Source organism: Dermochelys coriacea, chromosome 7 (genome assembly GCF_009764565.3).
Source record: "Dermochelys coriacea isolate rDerCor1 chromosome 7, rDerCor1.pri.v4, whole genome shotgun sequence".
NCBI lineage: Eukaryota > Metazoa > Chordata > Testudines > Dermochelyidae > Dermochelys > Dermochelys coriacea.
In genome coordinates, this window is record NC_050074.1 from 40,167,476 (window position 1) to 40,183,991 (window position 16,516).

The window sequence follows — 16,516 nt, forward strand, 5'->3', positions numbered from 1 at the left end:
TGCCATGAGATTCCTTGCTACTAGTGGGTGTTGGGTGCATTCTGGTGAATTTTTTAAACTTAGTTAATGTTCGTATAGTCCTAGCTAACTAATGTTTAGCTGCCTTGCATGGTTATTGTAATTATTATTCCCCTTTGACAGATGGGAAAATGGAGACAAAAAGGTTAAATGACATGGCAGAGGCACTGCCTGCCATGTCTAGTTGCCAAACTACTTTAGAAACTAAAAGCGAACTGTAAGCAGAATAAAGGGCATGCCCTTATTCTAATAATAATACACTGTTCTCAAAAAGGATTCCACCTCTCCTTGATGGTCATCACTAGTGACAGCAGGTGAATTCGAGTGATCGTTCTGAGAGAGCCCATGCATCATAGTTAGCAGTGAGCTGAAGTTGTTTGTGGGGTGGGACAGGGCAGGGGAAACATTTATCTGAAAATGAAATAACTTGCTGATCCCACTAGTGTAGTGGGTAGAAACATTCTGGACTGATTTTATCCAGTGGCTGATTTTATCATTTATAGCTCGGTAGCATGAATTGCACGTAACTGCACTCTCTTCTACTACCTCCCCCCCATCACTGCCTCAGTTTAGCATTTGCACAGTTGTGCCAGCTCTGATGCATTCAGATTTACAGTTTCATCCAGAGATGACCTGATGTGAATCTAGTCAAATCAGGACCTTTGTTTAGTTTTGATGAATTATATAATTATAAACAGGTTTCAGAGTAGCAGCCGTGTAAGGTGCCACAAGTACTCCTTTTCTTTTAGTCTCTAAGGTGCCACAAGTACTCCTTTTCTTTTTGATAATTATAAACAAATCCTCAAGATATTTCGAAAACACGGGCAGAAGCCTTTGTTCAGCAATAAACACAGGGAAGAAGGGATGATGCATCAGTCATAATGCATCATCCCTTCTTCCCTGTGTTTTGCATAACTGCACATAGACTATCATTTGAAATTTGCAAATAAACTAACTGGAGCTTGTGTGTTTATACGAACTAGTTCAACACCATCAATCAAAAGGAGGAATTAGCCCCATCTTCCAAATAATACTATGGCTATCATCGCATCAACAAAATGAAAAGAGAAAAACCACCATATATTTCCCTCCATATATTTTAGTAGCTTAAAATATAGACCCAAATCAAATGAAGCAAGGCTTTAAATAAAGATATTGCATTTCTTAGAATTACAATGATAACCCTGTTAAATATTAAATCGACTACATACAAAGCAGCACTAATTTCCTATTGTTGGCCAAGACTGAAATGTGTGTAGAATAGCAATGAGTTTGCAAAAGGCATCACTGCAGCACTCTTAAAACAGACAAATTGCCAGCTCACTGTGTGGAAAGAGTCATTGGTACACCATAACATTAGCAGAGCACATGGTTTCTTCATCATCATTTTATATAGTCTCTCCAAATTTTTGTTCATGTAACCGAACATGTGGCATTGCATTGAAAGAAGATGTTGTGTGACTGTAGTAATTCAGTTCTTGTACAAAATTAAGTGACTTAGCTTTTTGCAAAATGAAAGGAACTTGTGTTCTGCAGACACTTGTAAAAATACAAATAGTAAGAGGTCTTACTCAATTATAATGGAAGGTATGTGAGATTATGTGCTATATTGAATGTAATAGATAAGGCACTCACTCCTTGAAAGTGCTATGCTAGGAATTAATTTGGCCCTTATGCAGTTTTCTAACATGGGGCAGACTGGACAAGCTGGACATGGTTAAACTCCATGTTATTTTCAATAGGCAGTTTTTGAATAGCATTCTGACACCATGTTAGAAACAGCTCAGCAAGAACCATGTCTGAGCTCTGCTTTGACAAGGTTTTCAAATAGACCCCTGTTCTAGTTCCAGGAAGGGTTACAGCCTAGACTGTTGGACTGGTGTTTGCAGCTGCCCCGGCAGCTTGTTAAGGGCAGGGAGTCACTTACAACAGGTGCTGCTGAAGAGAGGCAACAAGGAGTTTGCACAGGGAACAGAGCTGGCAAAGCAAATGGAGAGGTTAGAGAAAATAGTAATTTACAGGAAAAAGTTCAGTAAAACACTGTTTAATGGGAAGAAATCTGCAATCCATGAGCTGGGATTTTTGAGGGGTTATTTTGGTGAAAAAAGGAAGGAGCTGACCACAAAAAAAAACCACACCACTTTACTGAAAAGCTGCATGGCAGTAGGAGCTGCAGGAGGTTCCTTATGTGCAGTCTACAGGCAGAGCTCACCACCTGGACCAGCAAACTGAAGGCAGAACTCGAACAGAATTTATGGGGGACAGCACTTCCACCCACATCTTGGTAATTTAACTGCTACTTAATTCACACTTGTAGGCAACTTTTTTGCCTACTGCTCATAATGTACAGCCCAAACAGGTCTGGTCTTAGTGGAACTGATTTGGAACCAAGTGCTGGGGGGAGCAGGGGTGGCAGAGCAGACCCGTTCTTCTTTTTTATAGGGAGGTTTATTTGTAATGTTTGTTAAAAGTAACTAAGATTTGTTTGGAAGCTTATGATCTGTTGCTAAAAGCTATACTTATTTATATCTAAATGTGTTTAAAAAGAGGAAAATTGTCTTGCTTTTTGTGGTCAGCTTTTCCTTGTGTCCAGTGGATTAGGAAAATCACTGGAGCATTGTTATGGGGCAGCAGCTGGAGCCTTTCATTCTCTAGCCTAGGCTGCCCCACAGCATTTCACTCTCCGACCTGGAAGTGTGTTCCTGGTGCTACCCACAGCTGATAAGGAGTTTGTTTTCATTTAAGTTACAGGTATCTGCAGAGAGTCCCAGCTCAAGTCCTCAGAGGCACAGAAACCTTATGTTGTGTGAGAGGAAGGCTCAGGCTCGTGCCATTAGAAAGAGGTAACTTTTTTACTGACAGGTGTGATTTGTAAGTTAGCTGAATTTGATAACCACAGCAGAAACCCTGATTGTATTAAATTTAACTTTGTATCAAGTAGCGTTTCCCTAAAGTGCAATGATTCAGGAAGCCTATGTTTCTTACTCATACTAGCTAGGCCTCTAAGGGAACAGGCCCATACTGGCTCTGCTGCAGAGCTGCTCTGCTCCAGAAAGTATAATCCCTATTGGAGCTCCTGGGGAGCAGGGATGCTGTGACACCTTTTAGAATGATACAGTGTGTATATTACCTTCCACAGCCGCTTGGCTCTGGTGATGGGCATCCTCTTCACCCTGTTGGGTGACTTGCACCCATGAGAGTGCCAGCAGGGAGCTGGGAACACTAAGCAACACCTGAAACTAGGGGTGGCTCCTGCATAACCTCTTGACCCCCTGCCCCCACACTTGTGCACCCATCCAAGAGCCAGCCACAGTCTGCCCTATATTTCTAAGCTGACTAGTTATCTATTCAAAGGGTACTATAGTAAGGCCTGTGGTGTAAAAATCTAGACAGAATATTTTGGCAAACATCTGGACAGACGCTTGAGACCCCTTTGAAAATGGTGCCCGCATGGTACTTACTTGGGCTGTGTATGCAGGTTCTGTGGCATTTGTGCTTGCTCTTTCACAGGCTGTTTGCACCAGACAGTGATTTATGAGCTGAACATTTTTTTCTTATGGTATTTCAATTGGTAGATGCTGGTTCTGCTGTTAGAGCTTTTCTTCGGCCTGCAATTGGCTCCTTGAGCAATACAGCTGCACATCAGAGGCCTTATTAAAAAAACAATCAGATGTAAAAATGGAAACCTGTACACTAAAGGGTTGACCTAAAGCCATATACCTACAAGTAAAACTTCAACCATTAGGCTAGGCACCATGCAATTTTTATTTTTTAAATAACTACAACAGGTAATATCAATATACAATCAAATACACTAAGTAAATATCCTTAAATCAAATTCTAATAAGTTCCCAAGCAGCATTTTTCTTTCTTTGGCTGTCTCTAAATTTTGATTAGCCATAGAAATATTTTTCATTGGTTTTTGTGTGTACGGTGAAATCAACATTTACCCAATATTTACTGATAAAAACTCAAATCCTTCCAAGATGAATTATAATCCACTTCACAGGACTAAATTTAAAATGCAGCATGGCATGTTGTTATGACAAAATCAAGCACTGACCCTACGTTACTTCTGTGCTTCTGTACAAACCTGCTCACTGACTTCAACGGACTACTCACATGGTTAAAGTTAAATGTGCTGAAGTGCTTTGCTGAATTAGTGCCTCTAGCCTCACAATGCAGAATTTTTGTAGTTATTGTAATACTTCTCCTAATGGCAGAAAATTTGTGCAGCACCCACTATAGGAAATTTCCTGCTATGGCACCTCTTCTGCACAGGTTATTGTATTGAACAAAGAATACATATGGCAAAATCTGGCTCTTTTCATTGGCATCCAGGGGCTACAACATGCCTGTTCAGTAAGAGAAAAACTTATTTGGGAGTGGGGAGAGTGACCATTCAGACTTTGAGCTTACTGGGGTAGGGTACCTGTAGTCTCATGTGTGGAAAACCATAGCACTACCTGGGGAGTGACCTGTACATTCTTCTGATATTCCTAGATTTGAGGGAAATCCTGTGGATTATCAGGCTGTTTGCATTTTCCAGGGCATGTGTATGCTGGGAGTGTCCTTCAGTCATGGATTTGATTTCAGGTCCACAGACTGAACTGAGGGACGCAATTATTTGAATTCTGTAGTACTCACTATACATAAAGTCTGGTTTCCTTACATTTTCATTATGTTTTTCTTACCTTTCTGTGATTCTTTTAGTATATAACTGACTGGCTGTAAATTTCCTTAGCTGCAAATCAGACAAATTGTGGGCTACTAGATTAAATAATATGAGATTAAATAATAAGAGGCCTGTGAGTTCAAATTGTATTGCAGCACCCCTTTGATTAAAACAAGACCTATTTTTTCCTTGTATGCAAGACTGATTAACTTCTTGCCACAGTTGATTTTGTCTATAAAATATAATGTCACTTGCTATAGAACATTAAGAACTCTTTTCACTGGAAAAAGTAGACCATAGTAAGAACTTGTTTATGGTGATTATGAATTAAGGACCACACTTTGTTTGAAGTCTTTGCTAAATATATAATCCAGGTGCTGCTGGAATAGTTATATACATTTCTGTGCTGAAATCCAATTAGCATCAAAGCCACACAGGAGATGGACTTCTGCTGAATACATCTAGTCTCTGAATTAGCAGTGAAGCAGCTAATTCACTTTTTAGCCAATATCCAAATTGCTGTAGCATGCAAAAGCAATGAAAGCTCCCTCTGGTGGCTAATTTGCCTACATGCTGTCTTTGTTTTTCAGAAAGATTCATACATTCCAAGGCCAGTAGGGACCATTGTGATCTTCTAGTTTGGCCTCCTGTATAACACAGGACACAGAAATTCCCCAAAGTAATTCCTGGAGCATATCTTTGAGAAAAACATCCAATCTTGATTTTAAAATGGCCAGTGATGGAAAATCCACTACAACCCTTGGTAAATTGTTCCAGTGGTTAATTACCCTCAAATATTAAAAATATGTGCCTTATTTTCCAGCTATTGGATTATATTATACCATTTTCTGCTATATTGAAGAGCTCATTATCAAATATTTGTACTTATAGACTGTAATCGAGTCACCTCTTTGCCTTCTCTTGGTTAAGTAGACTGATCTCCATGAGTATATCACTATAAGGTATAGTGTCTAATCCTATGCAGAGGTTCTCAAACAGTGGGTCAGGACCCCAAGTGTGGGTTGTGACCCTGTTTTAATGGGGTCACCAGGGCTGGTTTAGACTGCCTGGCTTTGGTCCTGGGCAGCAGGGCTCAGGTTACAGGCCCCCTGTCTGGGGCTGAGGCCCTTGGGCTTGGGCTTTGTCCCCCCACCACCTGGGGCAGAAAGGCTTATGGCCCAAGCTCCGCCACTCCATATGGGGTGGCGGAGCTTGGGCCAGCTCAGGCTTCGGTCCCCGCCCCCACCTGGGCTCCTGTAGTAATTTTTATTATCAGAAGGCGGACACAGTGCAATGAAGTTTGAGAACTCCTGTGAACCCCTGCTTCTCTGATCTTACCCTAATATATCAACATCCTTCTTGAATTATGGACATCAGGATTTGACACAGTAGCAGTAAATTATCAATAGTCATCATAGATTAGTGTATTTGGATTGCTTCTTGAGTAACTTATTAATATATGGTGCATTTTCCCCCTTATTTTGAATAATAGATGATTTTTACTTTGAGGGATGTAGTAAGACTCAAGCGGTCAGATGGTTGGTGCTAGCTCTAGCCTCAGGGATTAATTCCCCAATAGAAATGTATTAAGACTTTTAGTTTTAAACTAAAACATAGAATTTTTAAAATGCTACTTAAAGAGAAATTATACAACCTGTCATTTCAAGACCTTCAAAAACTGAACTGGCACTTTAATTCTACCTCAGTTGCACATAGAGTAAAAAGTAAGCTTCTAGCCATTCCCGTTTTGCAGTTGGAGATGTCCTAGTAAAATGAGATTTGAAAGCCTATTAGGAACACTGCAGGAAAGCTGTTCTCGTTCATATAGTCCAATTAGGCAGATATCCCTATTAAAAGCTCACCATGATGACTATAGATATTACAACAAAAATGTAACTTAGCACCGAACATCAAATAGCTCTAGAACTGGCTATGCTATTGCATGAATCTGATCCTGCAGCTTTTTTCTCAGGCAAAAGCTCTGATTAGGAGTGTGCCTGCATAAGCACCAAGACACATTTGTTTTTTCACTGAGTATCTAAGTTTCGGTTTAAGTGCTTAGTTAAGATATTGTAAATGGCTAAACATATCCTGAATCTCATTGAGCTGCTTTTGTATAAGAGACTTGCAGGGGGTCACAAGGAAGTGCTCCTAATTCAGATAGGCTGAGGCAATTTTAATAATTCTGCTGTGTGTTTTGCTTCAGGCTAGAAGTGATGGTAACAGCCTATAAGGTGAAGTCTAACTTAGGCTGACAGCACATAGTGTCTGCACAGCTGGAAATGAGACTTGCGAATAGAACTCTCTAAATATTGGATTATTTATATAAGGCTTATTGGAACCACAAAGAAAATCAACACCAAGAGTAACCAAGGCTTTAATAGTAACAGCTTTGGTTTACAAATATCTTTGAAAAGGTGAGTGAACTCTATTGGCTCACCTTTAATTTCTTGTACATTTTCAATCTTGCCAAATACTTCAGTACATGGCTTGTCATAGAATCTTTCTATGATAAATAATTCAGATTTGGATAGCTATGAACTATTTGAATAAGGGCAAAAGCATTGCAAATTAATATCTCAGAATTAGAAAGCATTGCTAATTCTGAGATATTAATTTGCAATGCTTTTGCCCTTATTCAAATAGTTCATAGCTATCCAAATCTGTAAATTATTATTCCACTAATCATCCTTACCTTCCCTGCCCATATTGCCCCTGTTAGGAATTGCCAGAATGCGGTTAAAGGAAACCTGCTACTTTAAGAAATGCTCTTCTGTCAGTTTGTTTCATCTCTTAAACCAGTCTCTCCCAGGATCCCCACCTAGCCTTTATAGGGTAGGCGAAAGGAAAATCAGACATGGTTGCTAGGATACTAACAGAAAAGGTAAGTCAGCAACACTAGGAGTTAAACAAAAGGATTAAAGTCACCACATATTTTGAGTCACGGAATAGAAATTTCTAGAGTGAATAATTGCCACAAACTCATGCACCTTCATTAATAAGAGAGAGAACTACATGGAAGCTGCACCTCACACTGTGGAGGAGCTCCTCATAAACCTCTGCAAAGCTACCTCTTTATCCACTTTCAAATTCCTCCTTAAAACTCTCCTTTGCCACAATGCCAACAACAACAAAAAATCCTGACAACACTTAGGCAGTTGGTGTGCTGAAACCACTGCCTATCATGCTGACTAGTATTGTCTCACTCTCTTCTCGTGCTCCCCTGTCTTTCTGTCTGTATCCATCTGTTGTTTCTTGTGTTATATATTCCTGTGACTGATGGGAGACTTAGAAAGCATGAATCACATCTACCACATCTCGAGTGTAATCTCCTTGGGGCAGGGGACCATCTGTTTGCTCTGTGTTTGTACAGTGCTTAGCATAATGAGGTCCTTGACCATCACTAGGGCTCTTAGGTGCTATGGAAAGACAAATTATGTATAATCTTATGAATTTTTAAACACATTACTTGAGTGCTTTCATAGACTGAAAGATTTCAAGGCCAGAAGGGACCATTGTGATCATCTAGTTTGACCTCCTGTCTTAACAAGCCATAGAATTTCCTCACAAAAAGTTTATAGAGAGTATCTTTTAGAAAAACAGGCAACTCCATTTTTTAAAAAAAAGAGTCCTTTAAGATGTCAAATCATACGTTGCTTGTCCAGTAGTTTTCTTAACTGCTTTGTGTGTCTGAAAAAAGATCCAGAATTAAATCCTTATTTATAATTCCTTTTGTATTTTTATTTTATAGTCTATGTATTTCACTGGGGTCCTGGACTTGGAAATACTGCATGCCCTTCAGGGTGAATTCTATTGTGTAACATTGAGTTCCTTGCTTCCTGAAAGACAGATGGAATTTTAAAGCTTCAGGAAAAGAATGAATTTTTAACTTAGAGATGGTACAATTCTTCTCTTACAGCAGTTTAATTGAGCTATTCCTGGCTTACACCACTACAAGCCAGCTGAGACCCAGGCCTTTGATGTGAAATGAAATTATTTGCACCCTTTCATTTCTCCTCCTATCTTTTCTGCACAGTTTCATGTTCCTGACCCACTCCCACATTCCTTTTTGTCCCTACCTCATGCAAGCATGGCCAAAGCCAACAACCAGAGGACCACACTAGTGATGAACTTCATGCTCAGTTGCCTACAGAACTAGCCAATATTTTGCTGACAAATTAGAGCTATGAAAAACTCCATCCTCTTTCTGCTAATCTGGGAAGCCTGCTCAAGCATCTTCCTCCCTGGCAGATTGTCATCTCCTCATGCCTTTAAAAAAAAAGTGGACAGGTAAATATGATTTGAAAAGGTCTCCACTCCAGTCTTCAAACACCACTTCCTCCCTTGCTGAAATGCAATACCATATTAAGATATACAAAAATGGCTGCTTTTCAGCTTTGAACAGGGCTTGACAAAACCCATTGATTTCACATGGTTCCCATTGCCTGTACCACAGCAAGTTTGAACAAACCCCAAAACTTAAGGAAGGTGTGAAATCCCTGTGAACCAGCCAAGAACAACGCTTGCTAAAACCCACTGCCAAGTGCGCCCAGCTCTTGTTGCAACATGATACAATGGTTCCCTTTGTTGTGCTTCAGGTCATGGGGATGAAAAAGAAATTACAAAGTTTTGTTGTATGTGTGTGGTGGTGGTGGGGGGAACATAGATATATAACTGCTCTATGCAGTTAAGAAATAAAGCATTTACTATGTGTACTGTCTCTAGAAATGGTCTGGAGCTGCAAAATTCATATCCAGATTATGAATTACCCAAAGTTCAGGAGTTTGGGTTCAGCTCGTTTTATAGTATGATGGGGTCAGCTATGAAATTCAGATCAACATTTTTGTTTAGAATCTTTAGATCCTAATTCTCATCCCTAAATTGAAGGATGGACAGGTTTTATTTTGGTTTTTCTATAGATCTTGTTTTAAAATAAAGTTTGTGCTGATCTTTGAATGCTTACATTCTTATCAAGTTCTGATCTATTGTTGGACATAGAGAAGAGCCTGTTAGTATGTTATTCCACACTGCACAGGTGTGATAGGTTTGCATTTGGCTATCTTGCTCAGGAAAGTCACGTCATATAAAGTGTTGCAGTCAAACAGAGGTGAAAGTGCTGAGAATGCGCCTGTTTCTAGCATATGCCATCTCTCTCATTCACCCAAGAAAAAAATTCAATAGGGAAAAAATGTTGAGTGTTTGTGTGTGGAGTGCTTGTTCTTTTACCATCTGCTATAATCCACACAACTCTGTAGGCAAGTTTCCAATTAAAACCCTAGAGAGAATTCAGCCCTTCTTACATAAGACATGCAAAGGATCTTGCCCAGTTGAAAGGAAATAAAGCTTTCTGCATGTGAATGTGTGTCTATAAGATACAGTAGTTAGTGACAGGTAAGTATTCTGTAATTGTCGCCACAGCACTTTAGTACTATAGGTGGTGCAAGTACCCACATAATGACCCTAAGTAGGTTTAAGGTGCAGACCTATGTTGGGAACTCTTGAGGACCACTCTTTAGGAAGGATACTGTGTGACCACCCCTCTGTAGTCTGCCTTCCTTCCACTCGGGTGGGGGCCCTGAGCAGCCTTGTGATTAGAATAGTTCAAAGACGGCAATTGTGGCCATATGCACCCACCCAGGAGCCTGCCACAATCTGGCCCCTGGAAAGCTCATGTGCAGTCATCTTTTGTAAACTATCAGTCTATGATCATTAACAGTTGTTTCTACTATATCTTTTCCTTCTACATATTGCACGAAGTGCTGTCCCTGCTTTAGGGGAATCAAACATAGTAATGATTCCAAATCCTTTCCCCTGACTCTCTCAGTCTTGCTGTGGCACTGAGCTCTCAAAAGCAAAGGCAATTTGTAGGACTGATTTCCTTGGGAACTTAAAAAGAAAAGGAGGACTTGTGGCACCTTAGAGACTAACAAATTTATTTGAGCGTAAGCTTTTGTGAGCTACAGCTCACTTCATCAGATGCATTCAGTGGAAAATACAGTGGGGAGATTTATATACACAGAGAACATGAAACAATGGGTGTTACCATACACACTGTAATGAGAGTGATCAGGTAAGGTGAGCTATTACCAGCAGGACAGCGTGGGGGTAGAGGGGGAACTTTTGTAGTGATAATCAAGATGGGCCATTTCCAGCAGTTGACAAGAACATCTGAGGAACAGTGGGGGGAGGTACCGTGGGGGGGGAATAAACATGGGGAAATAGTTTTACTTTGTGTAATGATCCATCTACTCCCAGTCTTCATTCAAGTCTAAATTAATTGTGTCCACTTTGCAAATCAATTCAGCAGTCTCTCATTGGAGTCTGTTTTTGAAGTTTTTTTGTTGAAGAATTGCCACTTTTAGGTCTGTAATCGAGTGACCAAAGAGATTGAAGTGTTCTCCAACTGGTTTTTGAATGTTATAATTCTTGACGTCTGATTTGTGTCCTTTTATGCTTTTACGTAGAGACTGTCCAGTTTCACCAATGTACATGGCAGAGGGGCATTGCTGGCACATGATGGCATATATCACATTGGTAGATGTGCAGGGGAACTAGCCTCTGATAGTGTGGCTGATGTGATTAGGCCCTATGATGGTGTCCCCTGAATAGATACGTAGACACAGTTGGCAACGGGCTTTGTTGCAAGGATAGGTTCCTGAGTCAGTGGTTCTGTTGTCAGAGTAGCAGCCGTGTTAGTCTGTATTCGCAAAAAGAAAAGGAGTATTTGTGGCACCTTAGAGACTAACAAATTTATTAGAGCATAAGCTTTCGTGAGCTACAGCTCACTTCATCGGATGCATCTGATGAAGTGAGCTGTAGCTCACGAAAGCTTATGCTCTAATAAATTTGTTAGTCTCTAAGGTGCCACAAGTACTCCTTTTCTTTTTGGTTCTGTTGTGTGGTTGCTGGTGAGTATTTGCTTCGGTTGGGGGACTGTCTGTAAGCAAGGACTGGCCTGTCTCCCAAGATCTGCGAGAGTGATGGGTTGTCCTTCAGGATAGGTTGTAGATCCTTGATGATGCGTTGGAGAGGTTTTAGTTGGGGGCTGAAGGTGATGGCTAATGGCGTTCTGTTATTTTCTTTGTTGGTCCTGTGCTGTAGTAGGTAACTTCTGGGTACTATTCTGGCTCTGGCAAGCCTCTCCTGAGCTTTTGTTATGGTTTCGTTTAAAGAGCCATCCTATACACAGAGCAAACTCTGCAATAAGTGGCATTCGCAGGCTGGGACTTTAGAGAAGAGTTTGCTCACAACAGTGCTCTGAGGATCCTGATAGTCAGTCTTAGTAGAGGAAAGTTGAAGTTAAAGTGGAGTATATTTTTCCCATGAAAATTCATAAAGAGCTCTTTCTATTTCAGTCCTGTTATCAAGCTGTAGCTCAGACTGTAGATGGGAGCAGTTGCTGCCCTCAATGCACTGTAAGTTTAAGAGTGATGATTGCATGCCGGCTTTCTAATTTGCAGCTACTGGAATAGTAGAATGCACCTATATGTTTTCCCACATTGCCTGGGATTGTCAGTATTAGTTTTTCTTGCATGGCCGGACATAACTTTAAAAGCTTAGAAGAAAGGGTTATTCTGTGGGGAAAGGATGCAGAGGCAAAATCAGTCTTGCTGCTTTGGAGAAAAATAGACTTACAGCTGGTATTTTGAGGCAGTTAGAAAATTGTAGACCCGTTTCAGCCTGAAATGTCTTCTGGAAGATAAAATGGAATGGATTCATACCCTAAAGCTAAAGAGAGAGAGAGAGCTGTAGTAATTTGTCAGGACTGTGGCATCTCCACAAGGCAGACTTTTACAACAATCTTTAGGACTAGATTCTGCCTTTACAGCACAGCTCCTTTTAAGAGGTGGTGTGAATCTGACACCACCTCAGTGGGCGTTGGGAAGCATTCTGCCTATGCAAGGCACCATGCCTCCCAGAACTTCCTGCCTGCCCTGGGAGGAGAGTATTTTCCATGCAGCTGACCAACTCCAGGGGCTTGAGGGCCAGGATCCCTGTGGATTCTCAGCTCTCCATTCAGCTTTCCAGTCCCATTCTCTGCCTACCCTACATCCCTGGATCTTAAGTAGGGATGAGAAGAAGGGGATTATTTGACTACATGAATAAATTGTACTAATTTAACTAAATTGAGTTAGAGGCTGATTCTGAACTGATTCAAGCTAAGTTAGTATAAGGTGTTCTTAAACCAAAATGAGTGTCCATACAGGAAGTTGCTCTGATGTAACTAATCTAGTTAGCCAAGACCTATGACTCCACTTCAGCAAGACTTGGCCACTGTTGTTTCTTTCCATTTGCTCTTATGTAAGAGAATGAGCCAATATTTTTGTTTTTTATTTTTAACAGAAGGTAGTAAACACCCCACTTAGGTAGGCAAGCTACTAAAATCACAAAAACAGCTGCATAAAGAAGGCTGGGAAAATATTTGGGAAATTATGAACATGGAAAAACAATGAACGTAAAGATATGCCAGAAATGAAGTGTTCTAATCTTTTTTGGCTTCCTGCAATGCCTGATGGATTGGAAGTATAGAGGCTCTAATACTACAAAGAATGAGACCTGCGAAAGAAGAAAAAGCTTTGTAGTGGGAAATCATCAATGCAAGAGGCAGTGAGGTCCAGTAGACAGGGCATTGGACTGGGCCTCAGGAGATTGGGAGACTGATCCAGGCTTTGCCACTGGCCTGATATCATTTAGCTTCTCTGTACCTGTGTTTCTCTCCTTTGTCCATCTTGATCATTTAGACTGTATGCTCTTTGAGGCAGGGTCTATCTCTTACTATGCATTTGTACAGTGCCTCTCAAAACAGGGTCCTGATTTTGACTGGTTCCTGTAGGCACCAATGTAATACCGAGAAAAGTAATATACCAGAAAGAATAAATCAAGTCAGATATAAAACAATAGGTTGGTGCAGAACAACTTTCATGGAGAAACAAACAAAGGCCAAGAATTATTGATTATGCAGAAGGCAGGAGAATTCAGAGCTTGTTTAAACTGACTGTGCACAAGCAAGATTATCTGCAGCTGGACAACCAAAGAAATTACTAGGAGGAAATAAGAGATAGGATTTTAATTTAAATAAAACCAAGACATTTTACAACTATCATGTTGTCTCGTTCGTTCTTACTTGAATCTCATCTGCTTGCATTTCAGATCTGTCTAAAGCATGGCTCAAGTCTTCAGAAGTATGTGTGCCTGCCTTATGAACATCCAGAACCCAAGACTTGCACCCAGGTTAGGCTTCTGTGCAAGAGTAGGGAGTGCACAAATCCCCGGTATCACACCTGTGCATAACTCAGAGTGCTACTGGGTTCAGTGGAGATCAGGTTTCAAACAGCAAGGTGCTTCACCGTTGTAGGTCTTAACCAGGATTTGACCTCAACTTTTAAAATTGACAGCTCACAACACTCTATTGGAGGATTTTGCACTTTGGGGCTTGTATTTCTATAACAGTTTAACACACTTTTTACAATGATGAGGACTTTTTTTTTTCTTCAGTCCTGCAACTACTTCTCCTAATCTGACTGAAACAGCCATATATCCAACACCAAATTTTGTTGTCACCTAAAACCAAGCTCAGCTCTACAGGTAGAAATTGCCTGTAAAACAAAATGAAAACAAATAGCACTAAAACTAGCAACAGTGCAACCTAAATTACCTGAATGCCAGTGAGGAACACTGAATGAGTTTGAATAACCAAGGAAAATTTTTGTATAACAGCTGTGGGGACATGACCCTGTTACAACAATGTGGAATTACAAATAACTGAGATTGAAATAAATCAATGCTGTATTGTATAATGCACCCTCCCCCACCAAAAAAAATTGACAGTGTCATTAGAAATTAATTCAAGTATTGAAATTCTGCCATCAGATCGGATAATTTGTTTTTCTACATACAGCTTTCATTTCAGAGATAGCAGAAGTTGTACAAAATAGTGAGGCTGTTGCAGCCCGCAGTCTGTGATGGAATGAATGATTGATATAATGTGACTTTGTGGGGCTTTTTTTTTTTAAGCTCAAATAATGTTGTTCACTTCCTGTAGAATATACTAATCACGTACCTCAGCAACTCATCAAAATACAAGGAAAAATAACCAACCCATTTAAAAATACTTATGGATGAAGTACAATTGTTTATCTTTCAAATTTCTTAAGTGAGAAATCCATGAAATTCATTGTATCTTTATTTAAGAGGCAGGATTGATGTTTTTTAAAGAGAAATGTGGGATTTGTTGAAATAATTTACTTACTTAATGATCCATGTTTCATTAAATATTCCGTATACACAATTTCCTCAACTTTTTTTTTCCAAATTACTCTGAATTATTTAATATAGAGATTAAGTTGTTTAATAGTCTATTATTATACTTTTGGTTAAGACATGTAATTTAAGGAGTGTTATTAACAACATAAGTAGAGGCTATTGGTGCTCCAGTCTTTGTTTGCAAAAAGAAAAGGAGTACTTGTGGCACCTTAGAGACTAACAAATTTATTAGAGCATAAGCTTTTGTAAGCTACAGCTCACTTACTAATAAATTTGTTAGTCTCTAAGGTGCCACAAGTACTCCTTTTCTTTTTGCGAATACAGACTAACACGGCTGCTACTCTGAAACCAGTCTTTGTTTGGTAACCCTAGTAATTCAAGTTTCTGTAATTCTAGATTAAGACAAGAAATTTCAAGTAGTTTTTTTGATAAATGTAGTAGGGTTCTCAAGCAATTAAAATAATCATGATTAATTGTGCTGTTAAAAATAATATAATACCATTTATTTAAATGTTTTTGATGTTTTCTATATTTTCAAATATATTGATTTCAGTTATAACATAGAATACAAAGGCTACAGTGCTCACTTTATATTTATTTTATTACAAATATTTGCATCATGAAAGTTGAACTTACAAATGTAGAATTATGTACAAAAAATAACTGCACTCAAATATAAAACAATGTAAAACTTTAGAGCCTACAAGTCTACTCAATCTTATTTCTTGTTCGTCAATTGCTAAAACAAACAAGTTTGTTTACATTTGCAGGAGATACTGTTGCCTACTTCTACAATGTCACCTGAAAGTGAGAACAGGCATTCACATGGCACTGTTGTAGCCAGCATTGCAAGACATTTATGTACCAGATGTGCTGAAGATTCAAATGTCCCTTTATGCTTTGACTTCAATTCCAGAGGAGATGTGTCCATGTTGATGATGGGGATCTGCTCAATAACAATTCAAAGCAGTGCAGACCAATGCATGTTCATTATAATCATCTCAGTCAGATGCAACCAGCAGAAGGTTGACTTTCTTTTTTGATAGTTCAGATTCTATAGTTTCCACATTGGAGTGTTGCTCTTTTAAGATTTCTGAAAGCATGCTCCACATCTCGTCCCTCTCAGATTTTGGAAGGCACTTCAGATTCTTAAACCTTGGGTCGAGTGCTGTAGCTATCCTGAGAACTCTCACATTGGCATCTTCTTTGTGTTTTTTCAAATCTACAGTGAAAGTGTTCTTAAAACAAACGTGCTGGGGTCATCATCCGAGACTGCTATAACATGAAATATATGGCAGAATGCTGGTAAAACACATAGCAGGAGACATACAATTCTTCCCCAAGGAGTTCAGTCACAAATTTAATTAACAGATTTTTTTTTAACTAATGGAAGTATGGAAGCATGTCCTCTGGAATGGTGGCCAAAGCATGAAGGGGCACGCAAATGTTTAGCATATCTGTCACGTAAATACCTCGCAGCATTGGCTACAAAAGTGCCATGCAAACACTTGTTCCACTTTCAGGTGACATTGTAAATAAGAGGCGGGCAGAATTATCTCT

The 16,516-nt window shown here is 39.6% G+C and overlaps 2 long non-coding RNA genes across 3 annotated transcripts in view; one reads left to right on the plus strand and one right to left on the minus strand.

The window, feature by feature from the left end:
* LOC122461036 overlaps positions 1-16,516 on the minus strand; it is a 71,498-nt gene that overhangs the window by 27,544 nt on the left and 27,438 nt on the right. Inside the window, exon 2 of the long non-coding RNA XR_006282724.1 lies at positions 3,480-3,668. This is a non-coding gene — a long non-coding RNA (uncharacterized LOC122461036). The remainder of the gene's footprint in view (positions 1-3,479; positions 3,669-16,516) is intronic.
* On the plus strand, positions 1,900-15,117 carry LOC119859175. 2 transcript variants are annotated; one of them, XR_005294127.2, is made up of 3 exons: positions 1,900-2,015; positions 2,764-2,861; positions 13,844-15,117. It is a non-coding gene; the product is annotated as an uncharacterized LOC119859175 (long non-coding RNA). The 2 variants fall into 2 exon arrangements; XR_005294126.2 differs by lacking the exon at positions 1,900-2,015 and adding an exon at positions 2,058-2,302.